The 17,436-nt window shown below is 36.5% G+C and overlaps 1 protein-coding gene across 2 annotated transcripts in view; it reads left to right on the top strand.

Annotated features, from left to right (window-relative positions):
- The window catches only part of LOC126821976 (uncharacterized), a 113,121-nt gene that overhangs the window by 20,537 nt on the left and 75,148 nt on the right, over window positions 1-17,436 (top strand). Inside the window, exon 1 of one of the 2 annotated variants that reach the window (XM_050550656.2) lies at window positions 14,011-14,095. The exons of the other annotated variant lie outside the window; for it this stretch is intronic. The gene's annotated coding sequence lies outside the window, so the exon portion shown is untranslated. Of the gene's footprint in view, window positions 1-14,010; window positions 14,096-17,436 lie in introns of those variants that run through there. 2 annotated transcript variants of the gene reach the window in all.

Raw genomic sequence — 17,436 nt, 5'->3', positions numbered from 1 at the left:
CATTAGGCAGGAGTGTGATAAATGAGTAGTGTTATATGTAGCCGGGTGTAATCCTCTGAGCGTAATGGACTGAGAGAAACGTTATATAACTCGAACTGATATGTGAAATGAGTGTTTTCTCAATTTTAGCGTCAAATTTGGGAGATGGACTGGAATGAAACAGAACAGTTCTTTACTTATAATATAGGGGGTTGGATGGCCAAATGGTTAACACATACACGTTGTATTATAAGGTTTGTCATTGAGTCAACTGGCGTGGTTTCGATTCCCCAGTTGTATGTGATAAGCAGTAGGGTCCTTTGTCCAAATTCGTGGGTTTTCTCCGAGTCCCCCGGTTCCCTCCCACTGCCAAAGACACCTACGGTCAAGCGAATTATTAAAATAAAATTGAACCATATGTTAGGACGAAATAGCCTAGTTTCTGTCGAGTGGACGTGAAATCCCCCCCCCTCTCTCTCTCTCTCTCTCTCTCTCTCTCTCTTATAATATATAAGTGAGTAAATAAAATAAATAATAAAATAATCTTCTTATATAGCGCTGTGACCTCCATTATGTAATACTGCTCTGTGGCGCTTCACATAATTGTTCATAAGTTTAACAGTTAATATAGGAATAAAATTATCACAGAATCCATATAAATGTCTAAACTAAATCGAAGTAATGGCTAAAGATATCGTTTTGTCTTTGAGCTATCTCCATCTTTCGTCTATTTTACATCTTTTCTGAATATCAGTAACTTATATATAATTATGAAACGGTTATGCCCACTTTGAGATTTTACTTAGTTCATAATATGTTCATATCAGATTGTGTGCGGAATCCGGTGGTCATTCACCAACCATTGCCAATATATACCAATGTTTCTTGAAAAAGACCATTGATATTAAAGCACATTTTTCATATAAATGTAATGTACAGGCCACAAAATTGTCAGTAGTGAAAAGGGTCCCACCACGCCACAGGAATTACTTAAGACTGTGTGTAGATTTTATTCTAAATTACACATAACGTGGGATATAACGGTTGATCCATATAAAACAGCAAAAGACAAGTTTCTGGTGGAAGTGGAATATAGGAAATAACTGATAATATCCTATAACCCATCAATATTACCTGTCACTTACAACAATGTTATAATTATGTCTTCTACCCGTTACTTTTCTTCTCAATCCAATCAATATTCGGTAAATATGACATTCCTTGGCAAGTGAATTGTAGATATCCGTTATTTACACGTGACTTAACAAAAACACATTGATCATTGTTGTAAGCGACGGTTATATCTTCTATTATACACATGCCGTTTTGTTCTGCATGCGATCAAAATATTGATTCCTGCGTAGATTATTTATTTTGCTAATATCTGGACCCCCCCCCCCACACACACACACACACCTTCTGTCAAATGAAACGCATTGGGGTTTAACGTCTTGTCAGCACAATACTTTGATCATTTTGAGATTGGTCTACAGTTAAAATAAAGTTGTTAAGGTCACTTGCGCATCTCTAATGGAAATGTTTTGGTACGTTCATGAGTTAACCGAACTAGTAGCCAATTTAAATGTACAATACATATTTTGTCTTTCGAAGCGAGCTCGGCAGCTTCGGAAATGAAATGATATGAAACGGGCATTAACGACATGCAATTTTTTCTACCCTTAGTCGAATTCCATGTGCCCCAGGGGTTTCTTATATTTACAGCCCAAGTGTACGTGGGTCCTGTTTTTAGTTCCACTTTTTATTGCACCAATGACAAGGGGAAATTTCGCACGCTAGCAAATCCCGAGGTACTTTCTAGGTCAAGACCGGGATCGAAGCTAGCATCTTACTCACAGATCCGCCGTGGCGCCTTCAAATTATAACAGGCGTCATCCACTAGGTAGAATATGTATCCAAATTTTCATTTTGGGAAGATATTCACAAAAATATAAACAAATTTTTCTGTACTTGTCAAGGTGTCCATTTGTACGAGGATATAAAATCTCAACAATCTTTGAAACCCGCCATTTTCCAAAAAAAACCCACGAAAATCCAATACCACACAATTATGTTATTGACTACATACAACAAACCCAATACCCTTTTGTCTTAATCCAATTTACACAAATATTTTTGACACACCATGATCTGGCAACACAGCAAATAAAAACAATAACCAGACATTTAATTAGCTTTTCAATACAATAATATACTCCCTATTTCCTACAATTTCCTCTAAGATTTTTATTTTGTGAACAATGGGGTATCAGTCCAGTGAATTCGATAAATTGAAACAATAAAAATAATCCACCATAAATCCGGTATATCTCTTAACAATCAATATATTATCATGTACATACTACATACAGTTATTGCCCCTTTTATTATTCAAATTAGATGCAAATGAACAACAACATTGAATGATCAATATTTATGAATAGGATGCGTATACTGATAATAATGGATATAATAAAGTGGGCATTAAGTAGGGATTTGTATAAATCATGTTTTATAAATGTACTTGCCGAACTCATGTAGAGTTTCTTTCCTTTTCATGCAAATTTTTATCCTCCCTCTATTTAGCCATCCATTGTCTGTGATTGATTGTAAAGCCGCAAAGAAAGTCGATTGTTTGTTACTGAATACAATAGCATATCAATCCATTGTTATTTGTACTACATGCCAAATAGCTAAGGTATATTACAATATTTTGTGCTACCTGACTGACATCGATTGTGGGGGAGGAGGTGAGTGGTCTAACGCCTGCGCTTTAGATCGTAAGGTCTGTCATTAAATCAAGTGGCATGGTTTCGATCCACAGCTTTTATGTGATAAGGAGTAGGATCGCCTGCCTAACCTCGTGGGTTTCTGTAGGTCCGCCGGTTGCCTCCCACTGCTGATTATTGTAATAAAATTGTACCATCCCGAAATGGCCTACTGCATCGAATTTTATAACAAATAGCATATAATCGAAACCAGGCCAATCATGAGTTGTATATAAAAATATTTGAGCCATGTTAATTTACCCCGTGGTGCTTATTCTCTTCCTTTGTCACCGAAATCAACCGTTCCTGGCCGGAATCAGCCGATCGTGACTGCTGGAAACCACACGGTTAGAATTAGAGGGAGACGCAGTTGTTTAGTGGGTGAGGCGCTTGCTCACTAACCAGTTGGTCCTGGGTTTGAAGCCGGTGTTAGTCGAGAAAGTTCAGATTTTTTGTAATCTCTTTTTTTTCCCTTCTGGGTCATTGATGTTGAGACCAAAACCATGGACATTGTATGGTCGATCCGGTTTCTCAACCACATGACCGCACGTGTTACAGATGTAAAGGGATATTTCAATGCCACTTTTTTGTAGTTTTAATTTCTCCCTCAGATCATGACTCAGCTATTACACAGACAATGTTTTGATTTTGTAATCGACAAGAACTCAAGATCAACAATAACAGTTTCGCGGATCATAATACGATCCACAGGGAATTCCCCGAAACGTTGTAAATCTAATTAGGTATGACATATTCTGTTGTTAATTAAAAGATGTTTATCAATGAGATTTGGTTAACAACCCACTGAAATGTACACCTTTCATTGATAGGTTGAGTTTGTTGCCCTGTCAATCAAATCGACCACCAATGAGTGATGACGTGTTTATAATACTCGTATTGAATTATAAGAATAAAAATGGATTAGTAATGTAATCTTTGTAATACCCCTAAATATTCCAAGTACAGCCAGGTGGACCACATTTAATCGAGGCGCGTGGCTTACTGTTAAGAGTTTTAGGTAACTACTATCCCTACGAGTACGAAGAGGATTGTCAAACATTAACTGAATATTTTTTTTCAGATTTATGTTCATTTCGCTACTTACAACTATACTGTCACATTCAAGTTAATTTTCTTCCAAATCTTTTATTATAGACATTCGACCTTAATTATGAAATGTCGTTTGTCGTGGCTACTCTTACTTTCACCAATTCTGGTCGTTTATGGTGCACGTTACCATTTGTAATTCAAAAGCCCAAAATGATTGAAAGCAAGCATGTTGTAAAAGGTGTCTTTTAGTGAGAATACGAGTTGGCACGTGATCAAACGTATTTCAGCAAGTAATTATTTCGCTAACAGAGGTGTTTGGTTTGGTTTTCTTTTCTTGTGGGTGAGGAGGGGGGGGGGGGGTCGGTTATTTGGCCTGGGAAGGAATGTTCCGTGTTATAGTTAATTTAAATTGCATCAAATTGCATAATACAGATTTAATTCCAAAGGACAATAATACCTTTAAACGGATACAGTGCTTTCAGAGAGACTTTTCACTGGTCCGGAAGTCACCTAATACAAATAAAATCCGCTCTTTAAAAAAGTTACAGCTAGTCACGAAACCCATCTCTACAGAAGCCACAAAAAATCAGCTTCCGCAATGCAATTTAACATTCCACTCTATGAAGCATTTCTGGTTAATTTGTAGATTCTATAGATAGTAAATTGCAGACAAATTCCAAACCAAAATGGCCGAGCCTAGCATTGTCACCGAGACGTCTTGTATCTGTATTTAACCGTATCAGAAACTCTAGATTCGTTCGCCTTGGGTGTCCCATTAGCTGTTTATTTATGTATTTATCTACAAGAGGAACGCAACACGATCACAAGCTGCTAACAAATAAACATATAGACACAGACGTCAACTCATTCATCGTCTGATCACTTTCCTCTTGTTTACACAACCAGGTTTCTTTTACATGCCTGACAATCATTAATTATCTCCCCTTGTAACTAACCGTCGCGAGAGTAATGAATTACGTCACGCGCGTATTTACACGATAGTTTAGTAAGAATAGATATGATTGGTTTGAGCGTAATTCTGCACCAACCACAACAAGCAGTGTATGGTATGATTGTTTATGATATAGTATGATGTATGCGTTACTTGTGTTTTGTCGGAGCGTCAGTGACTTGATGAGCAAGGTGTATGTTCACTTACCAAGAGGTCCGGTGTTGGCCGAGGCACACCCTTGTCAGTGGTGTAGGACGGGGGTGGTCAGGGGCTGGGAAGGTACAGCTTCTGGTCGTTCGGGTGGGGACGAAAACACGTATCATGTGTATCCGTTGACGTGCAATTTTAGGAACTCTTAGCATTTAAAATTCAAGGAAACGTGGGTGGAAACGGCGCTTTCCGATCAAATGATGCCTCATAGCACGCTGCACGTTTTCATTATCCCGATTGGTGCAGAAAATTAGGACGTTATTTAAATACAAAATATTTATCACTTGTTTTATGATAAATTCTTAATTGTCTCGTTTAAAAGGGTATTATCACATCATGAAAATAAATGTAATCGATGTTGAACTATAACATAGTTAAAATTTATCATCAATAATGTAAGCACGGGCTAACAACTCGTAAAATGAAAGTTTAAACCTCTGTATCTTAATAATGGCTGGTCAGATTTTTTCCATACGAGCTAATTTTGAATGACACTTATATAACTGTATAGTTAAATCGAGCATTATTTTTTTTTAATCTCCTGACTGGCGAAGCCAAAGCCCATTAATCCCTAATTTAGAAAATAGTAAAATACGGTCAAGTACTCCACGAGAGTGATACCGTTATTAATACCTGAGAAAGTTGCACTAACATCAGTCGTCATAGACCTGGATATTGCTTCAATTCTTTCCAATTTCAAATGAACAGAAAAACACATCTTGACTCCGGTGTGCCTTAGGCGGACAGGTCGTAATAGTTTTTGATTTTATAGAAAATCAGTAGCCTAGAGGTGTCAACGGAAACGTCTTAAGTGTTCAGAGGGGCACAAACTCAAGATGACAATTATTCTGCAAACATATTAGACTTCCTGGCGCGAATCGCTTCGTGGATTTCAAGAAAATGTGGTGTACATCAATACACACAGTCTGATTAAAATACAGATCTTAAGTTCGTTTCGTTTTGCATATTTTCCATGGCCTCAACTCCATTTAGAACAAACCGATTTGTAAGGGGTGTAACTTATCAGGGGTCACTAAGGTTTACTCCGACTCAATGACGTGAACTATCTTAATAATTCAGTGTACACGTGACCGAAAGCTTGACTAAAACGGATCTTTTCTTTGGCTATTATCTTAAATCAAAGAGAATTCGGTATATTTTAAAACGAAATTTGAGCTATAAAAGAGAGCGGGGGGGGGGGGGTGACGTCCACTCGACACAAATTAGGTCATTTCGGGACTAACGTATGGTTTTAATTTTTATTTCAATAATTCGCTTGCGCGTACGGGTCTTTAGCAGTGGGAGGAAACCGGAGGACCCGGAGAAAAAGCCACAAGGTCCCGGGGAATTGAAAATACGCCAGTTGAATCAATGACAGACTTTATGATACAGAGCGCACACGCTAACCATTCAGCCATCCAACCCCCCTGAGGTATAAAAACGAAACGAAAAAAGAATATTGTGATAAGAATGGAGTATTCCACTACGACAATGGCGCCCTATATTGTGGTCAATCATGTAGATTGTCGCTCTGTTTTGAGCTACCACCCGCTTGTTAGTGGTGTAGGACGGAGGGACTGGCAAGGGACAAAGTATGCCCATCTTCATTAGCCGAGTTGGAGCAGAACAGTAAGACAATGAATCCCATTTCATTTTTTTTCATTTTGGGCTACAAAAGTCTAAACGCTTGACTAAATTCTTTGAGAAAATCTTTCGGTATTAGTAATGCATTCATGCCCTTACTTCATTATCAAATCCGTGGAAACTAAACTAAGTCAAACACATATAATTGTATCCCAACCCAACACAATGCAGGTGGTAATATACTTATTCCCTTCTGTAACAATCAAGAAAATAAGATGCTAAAAAATAGATCTAATAATGCAAAAATACACTTTGATATTACTAGATTAAGGCACTTTGCTCGCTTGTCTCTTTTCGCGATCAAGGCATGTTTTTGATCTGCAGCTGCTGAGAAAATTTGTTTCAAGCCACTGAACAATAGAAATTTTAAAAAAACGTACATGTATATGTTTAACGTACACGTTTAACGTATTTCTATAGGGCGAGCAGTGAAAACATAATCAACGAGCTAACGATTTTTTTTCTAGCTTTTTGTTTTTCATTTCAAAGAGATGTTTTTCTCGGTGTTTTTCTTTTATTTTCTTTAAAAAAATCTCGGTATTTCATTTCAAAAGGATTGTTTCTGTTGACTTTTCACCGTGAATCTTCATGTTTTTGCAGTGTTTTCAATACCACTGTAACAGTAAGGGTGTCTCCTTGTTCGGGTTGAAACGAACACAGTCATATCTAGTCTACACTCGATTGTGCGTAAAAGATCCACGGTGGAGTGAAGAGTAGGCTACTAGCAACATTTTAGTTTCAACATGTATTATGTTTACGAGGCCTTATCCTCCACTTTTTTTAGATCCATTGACGGTGACTCCGTCGTAGTCCCCCCCCCCCTTGTCAGTCGTGCAGGACATGCATGTAAAAGAATCCTTCACAGGTGGAATTTCCACGTCTTCATTAGCCCAGTCGATGCGCACAAATAGGACGTTAAACCCCAATTCATTTCATGCCCATCTTCATGCAGACAAATAGGATGTTAAACCCCATTTCCTTTCTCATTTTATTTCAATGGCCTTTATGTTTGGTTAACACCAGAAAATGTTAGATTTGTAAAACAAAATACAGTTAGTTTGTCATAACTTTGACTTAATAGGGGTGGGGTGTGGGTATTTCTAAATTCAGGATATGCCACTGAAACAAATTCCCTAAAAATACACAGATGCAGGCGACAGTCTTTAAACTTTTTAAAAGATACAAATTAAGTTTATTTTAAAATTGTATACAGCCAAGGCGTCTGTTATTTACAGGAACCATAATAAAATTTAAAATGTCAAATTCTTAGCCCAGTGACTTTCAGCAGCTGCTTTCTATGTTTTAATGAAAACAAATTTGCCTCTGAAATTCCAAAGACTAGCAGTAGATTCGTCTTTTAACACGTGTTCTTAATATTTAACAAAAAATACGACTAGCAGAAGATACGTGTTTTAAGACGCGTTCTTAAATTTGAAAAAGAACCAACAGGGCGTGAATTATGAAATATCATCTGGGCTTCTAGACGTGTTTGATTTTTTGATTTTTTTTTTGAAAGATCGATGAAACTTTCATAATGTGTTGATTTATTTTGAAATACTATCTGGACCTCTAAACTTTCGTAATATGTTGATTTAATTTGCTAAGTGGTTATCTATCTTAATTAAAATTTTAGGCCCACAGAATAAGCCAATACTGAGGTATAAATGATATAACTTTAAGCCAAAAACGAAATAAAAATTAATAACCAAGCCGACTGTCGGTTAATATACATATACACTTTTGTGGAGTTTATCTCATCACCAATCGACATACCATATCGACCAAATCCATTTGATAACTTCATTTTTACCTAAATCATTGATGTTTAGCTCCGTCGAGTATGGGGAGCCACGGTGGCTGGGTGAGTAAGACTTTGGCTCGCTAATCTGGGGGTCCCGTGTTCGATCTCTGTTGACCGAGAAACTTCATCGGGATTTTCCGGCTTGGTTCTACTTGTCAGTGGTGCAGAACGGAGGGTCTGGCAATGGACAACGTATAGTTGTTCGGTTAGGACGGAAAACCGAGGTCCCGTGTACACATTGGCGTACACTAAAGTAACCCTTGACAGTTGGACTTCGATATAGTGTTGCTGTTCTAGCACAATTTACCTCATGGTACACTGTATTATCCCAGTCGGTGCAGGACAGTAGGACGTTAAACCCCATTTCATTTTTTCTTCGAGTATGCATAGGTTATGGAAGTTTATGTCCTACCCAACTTGACAACTGGGCGTTGCTATTAGTTTTAAACAAATCACAGAGGTTCTGATACATGTAGGTGTTTGGCACTAGAATGGCGGGTACTAAACCTAATTCAACAGTATTATATATTGATATTCATGTTTCGTGTAAGATGCCCAGCGTGGAATTGGAAGAAGCTGATGAAGTAAATTTTTAAAAATATGCCTGAATGATATGTCGTTAGGTTAAAGATAAGGACATCCCTCCTCCTTTAATCAATCAAATTCCTGACAATGGCATCACCTATCTTGATGCTGCTATAAGAGCATGTTTATTAGTCGAAGAAGGTGCAATGAATCATCGTCACTACATGATATACGTGTATGCACCGCTGTCTGTCTAAGATGTCATTCATGAAGAAAAGATGTTATCACACCTAGACCCAGGTCTGCTAAAAGGCCGGTTGAGTTAATGAGAACTCCAGTTTTAACACCGCAGATAAGAGCTTATCATACCATCTATATTGCATACATGCAACGTCGAGCGCGTTGCTGCCTGCATTTCAGGAGAGATTGCTAATTATCGTTACTGGTGAAAGAAAATTGGTAAACATGCTCTTGATAAGAAACTAATTTCATTTCTTCTTTCAAAGGTCAGGGTGAAACAATTAAATTAGGGTTCGGCGTGATTTTGTTTCTCATATATGTCAATGTTTCATTAACTATAAAATAATTATGTACAACCTTTGGTGGTCGTGGGTTATTAGGCTTTGTCGGGGAGGGTTAGCTGTAGGTTTGGATTGATTAAATCTTAATCCATTGTTTCAAACCGCGATGCAATCTCGTCGGTGTTTAGGACTTAACAAACTTCTATGGTTGTCACGAGGATGATTAAAAGAGCTTCTCTTTTTTTACCCTGACATATTTCCCTTGTTGGTTGTAAGGAACGGAATTAAAACTTTAACTTAAAGTTACAATTTGATATTTTTAAGTTATATTTTTAAAATGTATTAAAATAAAGCCCTAAAATAGATGGTATCTATAAACAGTCCTACCTTGTTAAAGAATAATCCTATTAATCCTATAATTCACTATTGTCAGTTGAGAAATTGGCAAAAATATCATTTTCAACTTCAAATTCAAACGTTTGAAGATAGCTATTCCATGGTGGGGAATGGGAAAACAAGGGAGGTAATTGTGTTATTATTTCCGGTGTGAAGATTTTTAAGTGTGAGAAAGATAACCTATGATCGTATAATAGTGAGTTGACAACCTATTGAGCAAAAGACATAGAAATAATTATGTTTTGACTTTCTTAGAAAATATGAAATTGTAACTTTAATTAAACCGGTCGGGTTGGAAAATGGATGTCGCCTGGATATTTGGAGCTCTATTTCTGTACGGTTTATAGATCAACTTTGAATATAAAACACAAAAGACTTATTAAAGTTTCCTTCATTATCCATACTTTTCCAGAAACAACTTTTTTCGCATAGTTTCTTCTGGATTTGGCCATCATTTTGTTTTGCCACGTATGGCGTTCAAAAACAGGACAACTGAAGGCATAGATATGCATGGTTTTTCATGACCAGGAGTGATTAACCTTGGGAGATCTGTTGGTAAACCTTTTCTCACAAAGCAAAACCTTCACAAGTGAAATTTTATGGAGCGTCTTCAGTCAACGTTATTCTATTTCAATTAATCTCGATTGCGACAATACATAATATACGTCATCACCTTGAGTACTAGTAGGTATATTTAGTTATCAAAGGATCAACATTATTATTTTAGAATTTTTTCATTAATAATTAGAGTTTGGGAACATAATTACCACTATTATTGTATGTCCGCCCGTATTTCACAAATTTAATGAGTTTGCTTTAACAATAACACTGTATTGGTGAATCTCATCGCTACTGTCTGCAGTAACAATGGACACTTTCAACCTCATCTTTCCGTTAATAATATCCTATCAACCCCTCTTTATGTTCATTTTCGACAACTGTCTACCCCGAATTATGCAAGGAAATTGAGATGATGCGCATGACTGAAGAAGCAACACGGCAACGTCACCGTATTTGTTTGTTGTGAGTCTTATCCTGGTCAACAGTATTTAGAACTCGGACAAGAAAGTCTATTTTGATGAAATGCAATTTCCAAGTATCACAGGTCGTGATTTCATTCATCCAAAGCCTGGATAAACATTGCTAAAAGACAGAATTATTGAAGTCAAAAGAATGGCGTTCGGTGGTTTCTAAGGATAACTAAGAAACCTTCCAAGTGTCCGCCATGTTTATTAAACACGCTAAATACAATAAGAGGACACTGGTAGAGATAACATAGAGCTGAGATGAAAACTTATTTTCTTTACCAAGAGGCTGGTTTCCTAGAATAACCCAGCTTTGGCTTTTAATTCTGCAGTCAAATAAACCTTGTCAATATAAGGATCTAGGCGAGTTATTATTGGACAGTCGTGGAAAATATATTTGATTTTCTTGATTTCTTTCCTGCCAGCAGAAAATTAATTAAATTTGATTTAACTGCACTTCAGTTCTCCAGACAAAACAATCAACATGTTTGACACTTCTGATGTCGTAAATTATGTCATGCGCTTAAGATAGAAAACATCTTTGTGAGCATGTAGTTTAATATAGACTAAGGGCATGGGACAAAACAAGGGGGTGGGTCACTGGGTGGCCTTATGGTCTAGTGCGCTTTAAATCATAAGATCAGTCATTAAGGCAAGTCACGTGGTATTGATTCCCATCTTGTGTGTGACAAGGAGTAGGGTCGCCTGTCCAACCTGGTGGGCATCCTCGGGATCCTTCGGTTTCATCAAAGGAATTATTAGTGAGCAGAAATTCGGCCGTATATCGGTTATCACTCGTCACATCAGTCAGTTATATAGAGAGATGACTCGTGTTTTCCTTTGGCGTTCGTCACTTCCGACTCAGGAAACCTGTATTACTCAGCTATCGTAGCAATGATCTCTGTGTTAAAATTATATTTGGAATGTGTTTAACCAGCTCTATCACATATGTGATAATGACTGGCACCAATATTGTCCTTTAAATATAATAGACACAGTACATGATGAATGTCCAATGAACACTATCATTACCAACATATTTTAAACTTAGATTTACAATAAGTAGTTTGTTTTTTTCCCTTTAAAGAGCAGTATTAGACTTTCTGGATAATGAATACTGTCACATTTATAACATTCTATTAAGAGCATTTTGGTGTGCCCTATCGACAAGGACATTATCTTGAAGGCTTTCAAGAGATTTATTTCCTGACACCTATAACACTTGAGTTCAGCAACTTCAATCTGAACTGACCAGGGTCATTACCATCATCATAAACCCTTAAACTCTGATTCTGAAGTAAGAGGTATGGAAGCTTCTCATAATGGACACTAGCCATAATGTCTGCCCATATCACGAGGGATGGGTTTTTAATTGTTGAAATGTGGAGCGTGTAAGCATACCCATCACCCACACAACGGTCATTGTGTTGTGTTATGGAAAGACAAGCGCGTAATGAAAGAGTTACTTCCCGCAATGACTCTTCTTTGATAGTGATTTAAGACGTTAAATTTGAAGGAGGCACTGATTGTTGTGGGTATTAAGAGGTATAAATGGGGTACAATGTACAATGGATGTGATTTAAAGGGGATTTGTCTGTCGTCAACTACGTGTTGTGAGCGCATCTCTGTGTCTTTCTACCTGGATGCATTTCTCATACCGGACCATCTGTTCAAGTGTATTTTGTTGCCCCCAGCCGGCTACAGGTACCGGTCTAACATCTGCCTCTTGTCTAAATAACTTCAGATGCAGGTGAAAACTATCTAGTAGTCATCTGGTTGAAATAAAATGCAGCAAAAATATTTATTTATGATAAATGATGCTCTGTATATGTGATGCTTAAGTTAGCGATGTCACATTCTGTTGATTTTGCTTTATTTATTAATAATACAGTGTTATTGGAAAATGGGATATTCTATTTTTTTTGCCCGACACTCTCTCTTTGGGTGCAAGTTTGATTGTTATAAAGGTTCTTGCTATTATACCCTGTGTCGCAGTTTCAGCTGAGAATTGGGTAATCATGTTGCTTCACTTTTGTTTTCATTTTACTGTCTTTAAACATCTTTGATTTTTTTTTTTGGAGGGGGGGGGGCGAATGGTTAGCACGCGCACGCTGTATCATACGGTCTGTCATTGAGTCAACTGGCGGGATTTCGATTCCCCAGTTGTACGTGACAAGGAGTAGGTTGCCTTCCAACCTCGTGGGTTTTCTCCGGGACCTCCGCTTTCCTCCCACTGCTACAGACCCCTACGCGCAAGCGAATTATTGAAATAAAAATGAACCGTGTGTTAGTCCCGAAATGACCTAGTTTGTGTCGAGTGGACGTTAAACCCCATTTCTCTCTCTCTCTCTCTCTCTCTCTCTCTCTCTCTCTCTCTCTTTGATTTGATTTTGCATTTCTTGTTCATTATCATATTTTCCCGTTTCCTTATTCTAATTACTTAGATCTATTCAAACAATCTCTACATAGATAGCGGTGGGATCTTACGTGTGCGCTTTAGATCATAAAGACTGCCATTGAGTCAAATATAGTGGCATCGATCCCAGGCTTGTACGTTACAAGGAGTAGGGTCGCCTTCCAATCTCGTGGGTTTTCGCAGGGCCATCTGCTTAATAACGCGTTTCCTCCTGTTTCTAAAGACCCCCTGCACACAAGCGATTTAATGAAATAAAGATATAGCATATGTTAGTCCCGAAATGGTCTAGAGTCTGTTGAATGGATGTCAATTGTCATATTCTTATAGTACAGCTTCATTCTTTTCACATTGTGCATTGACCATTACATCGTTGAAAATGAACTGTGTAAAAACAAAGCATTACTCTTACGAATACGACCGAGTTCGACAACTCTTATGCAGTGATATGGTGTCTTATTGTCATTCTTGTGGCTTTTGTGGCTGCTTATATAAATCCTACAAATATTTTAAATCTCAATTTATTGTACAATATTCTATTCCACAATAAGTATATGCTAAATGTATTTCCGGGTTTATAGCATCATCCTGACTTGTCCTATTTTGCAAATGTAAAAATTGTATAGCCAGGAGTACGACTTGGTCGTGAGACATGAAACACCACGATACACAGACTAGCCAACAGTATCGTTAGGAGTATTGGCAGCCACAGCAAGCTTTAAGCTCCCCGTGTCATTCATACGGATTGTTACAGCTACGGGAGTGAAGAGAGAAAATCTATGAGAGGATTAGACGTGTAAAACATACAGAAGCTGTAAGTTTGATGTTCTTAATCTATTATTTGTCAATCTTCATTATTTTTCCATGTACGCGCTGAGTGTCAGAGATTATTTCTTGAAGAATTATTGTTCTTGCTAACCAACAAAGAAATATTGCAGACGTACTTTGTTGCTACATGTTTCAGTTTTTTGTGTAGTTCCGTTGTTTTTGTTTATATTTTGGGGTGTGTTCTTTTATAAAGAAGAGGAGAGGGGAGGGATTCGTAAACTGACTTACTTTGTTGCTACATGTTTCATTTTTTTGTGTAGTTCCGTTGTTTTTGTTTATATTTTGGGGGGTGCTCTTTTATGAAAAGGAGAGGGGAGGGGAGATTCGTAAACTTACGAATTCTTCCAGTATTTTTGACAACTGGTTTGGGATAAATAGTACTTTATTTATATTTTAACCTATTATTTGTCAACCATATATTTTTGTCAACATTTATTTAAACTTGGTAGTTGTCAACTTTTATTACTTTGCGTGGTATTTCGTAGTTGCTGGTTTTTTGTTTTGTTTTACTTTGCGTGGTACTTCGTAGTTGCTGGGGTTTTTTTGGTTTGTTTTTGGTTTCTTTTTTTTCGTTTGTTTTTTTTTTTTGTTTTTTTTTTTTTTGGGGGGGGGGGGGTCTTTTTTTTCTTTTATTAACTTCAATTGAAATTAACCCGGTTAGTGAGACAGTTCTCAATTTCAAACAATATAGTAATACTATATGGAAGTGCATTGGCCTTCGGTTTTATCTATTTGAGCTCTGATAATACATACATCCATCTAACATACTAACATCTACTTCCACAATAAGTGATATCCCAGACAATAGGTGGCAGAAGAATAAATTATTATTGTTATTATCTTACTTACTGATTTTACGTGGTATTTATTCAAAACATAGCATATGTTAAACAGAATTTGGGGATTCCCAGAAGTAAATATGTTTATAGTATTTCGTTGCACAGCTTGTGTTGAATGTGTATTTTGTATATCATAACATGCTGTGTTTATTAATATCAATATTTATATCATTATACATACATTATGTGCCACCGTGATGCATATTTACAAAACACGTTACATTCTTACTCTACAGGGTTAGCTCAATGTTTTTGATTCTTTCCATAATAACACTCCCGCAATAAAATAAACACGTGTTTTAATGAGTAATGCCATTAATATCAGTATTTATATTTTATATGCCACCATGATGCATATTTACAAAATATCACTAGCAACATTCTTGGTTTGTAGGGTTACCGCAATATTTTGGATTCTTTCCATAAAACTATCACCGAAACGAAATAGACATCTGTTTTAATGAATAGTGAGATTTTAAAAGCATGTATAATTTCGGTGCGGATCTTTTTACCACTCTGAAATATATGTGCTCGGGTTGATATTATCGAGGTGTATACGTTTGGAATATCTCTATCATGTTTGCTAATTTCTAAACGATACAATGACTCTTATTGCTTATTTGTTTTGACTGTATGCCGCATCCAGTAATAGCACCATAACCATAAAACTGTCAGACGATAAATGATAATAGCAGACGTCTTTATATATACATATAATCATGTTACCAGGTGGGCCGTTATTACACTTATACCACAGCTAATGAATATATCAATATAATAATACCGAAACTTCATGTACTCGAAACTAATATCAGTAATAATATACTTTTATGAAAGGCAACAAATTTTAAGTCGTCCAGATGGGAAAGAATACGCGTATACCCTTGAAATTCAGAATTCGATGAATAATGGGCGAAAACGCCGCTGGCCAATCAAAATTCTCTTTCTCGTAGATATAAATAGACAAGATGTTGAAATCCCATGGAAATTTAGTAAATTTTACGGAACTGACACTGTAACTGGTAATTGTTTATTTTACAATGACAAGCACGGTGAAATATTTCCTTCTTTTTTATCAACACCCCTTCTTTAAATCTAAAATTTAGTTTACCCCTGTCAGACAGAATGTGTATCTATCCTTATTTATTTTAATGTTGTATAACTCCAATTTATTTACAACCATAATCTCATCTTGAAAATCATGTTTTCTATAAACACCATTTATCATAACATATCTTTCCTTAATGACTTTGGCAGCAGGCGCGGTGTGATATACGATGTACTAATTATCTATATGATTATAATTTGTGAGTAAAACACTGTAAATTGCAAAATTTTGATGTTAATTCATCATACTTAAAAGAATTTGCACCGATCCGTATTTATTGCATGTACTTTATTTACAACCCATAATGGCATTTTTTTAAATCATGGAGGGTTTTTTTCTCTATAAACATGGTTAATCATGACATATCTTTCGTTATTGGTTTTATCAGCAACCACAGTGTGATATATGGAGTACTAATTACCCCATATAATTATAATTTATAGTCGAAGCTCTACACTTAATTATATTCGATTGGCATTAGTTTATCCCCCCTCTGTGTATATCGCAATATATGACCAGTAATATATCACATATACCATATGCTAATTGTCAATATTCGTTCGACAGGTATGTCTTTGATATCGCCGACCACCCTAGTGTTTACGATCACGTGTAACGAAGATAGGGGATTATCATCAATATATAGATCTTAATCCCTTGATGCACCTTAATATGATACCTGGTCCCAGGTATATTGTTACAAGGGACAATAGGAGTTGATTGTTTAGAGCTCCTACCTGTCACCGTACCTGTAGTTAATCCTAACATATTATTTCTGGTTTATACCTGTATTGGTTAATGTTGCTAGCGGCTATCCAGTGATTTTAAAACCAAATCACCCTTCTGTTTTCACAATATAGTAATGGCTTATATATAGGCAACATCCTGCCCGGCTCTCGTAAAATAAGACGCACGAGAAAACAATTTAGCAATTAAATTGATGAATTCTAACAATTTTCTAGAAGAATGAATACATTGTAATGTATATCACATTTTGTGTTTAAAACAGGACGTCCACAAAACATAAAACCGAAATCGAAAAAGCCAATTCATAAAATGAATACCATTTTTCATTTTATATACATGAATTAAAACTAAAACTGGGATGCAGTGCTGAAGGATTTCGCTGGTAACCTCTAACCTCTAAATGCTATCACTTCCGTATCATGATACATTCGAACAGATAATCTGAAAGATAAAAAATACAGGATTGACTGAAACTACGCCACTTCCGTTTGGATATGCTTACATTACATGGCGTGTTAAATTATGCAGCATACAAGACCGATTTTATTTTTTTATTTTATTTTTAATGTGAATTTTGCAGCGATCTATTATTTTAAAATATTTTATTTTGCAAATAATTGAGACAACGCTAGA

This window comes from Patella vulgata, chromosome 5 (genome assembly GCF_932274485.2).
Source record: "Patella vulgata chromosome 5, xgPatVulg1.2, whole genome shotgun sequence".
NCBI lineage: Eukaryota > Metazoa > Mollusca > Gastropoda > Patellidae > Patella > Patella vulgata.
Note: the sequence above shows the minus strand (reverse complement) of the source record. Positions and strands in the feature narration are given on the sequence as shown.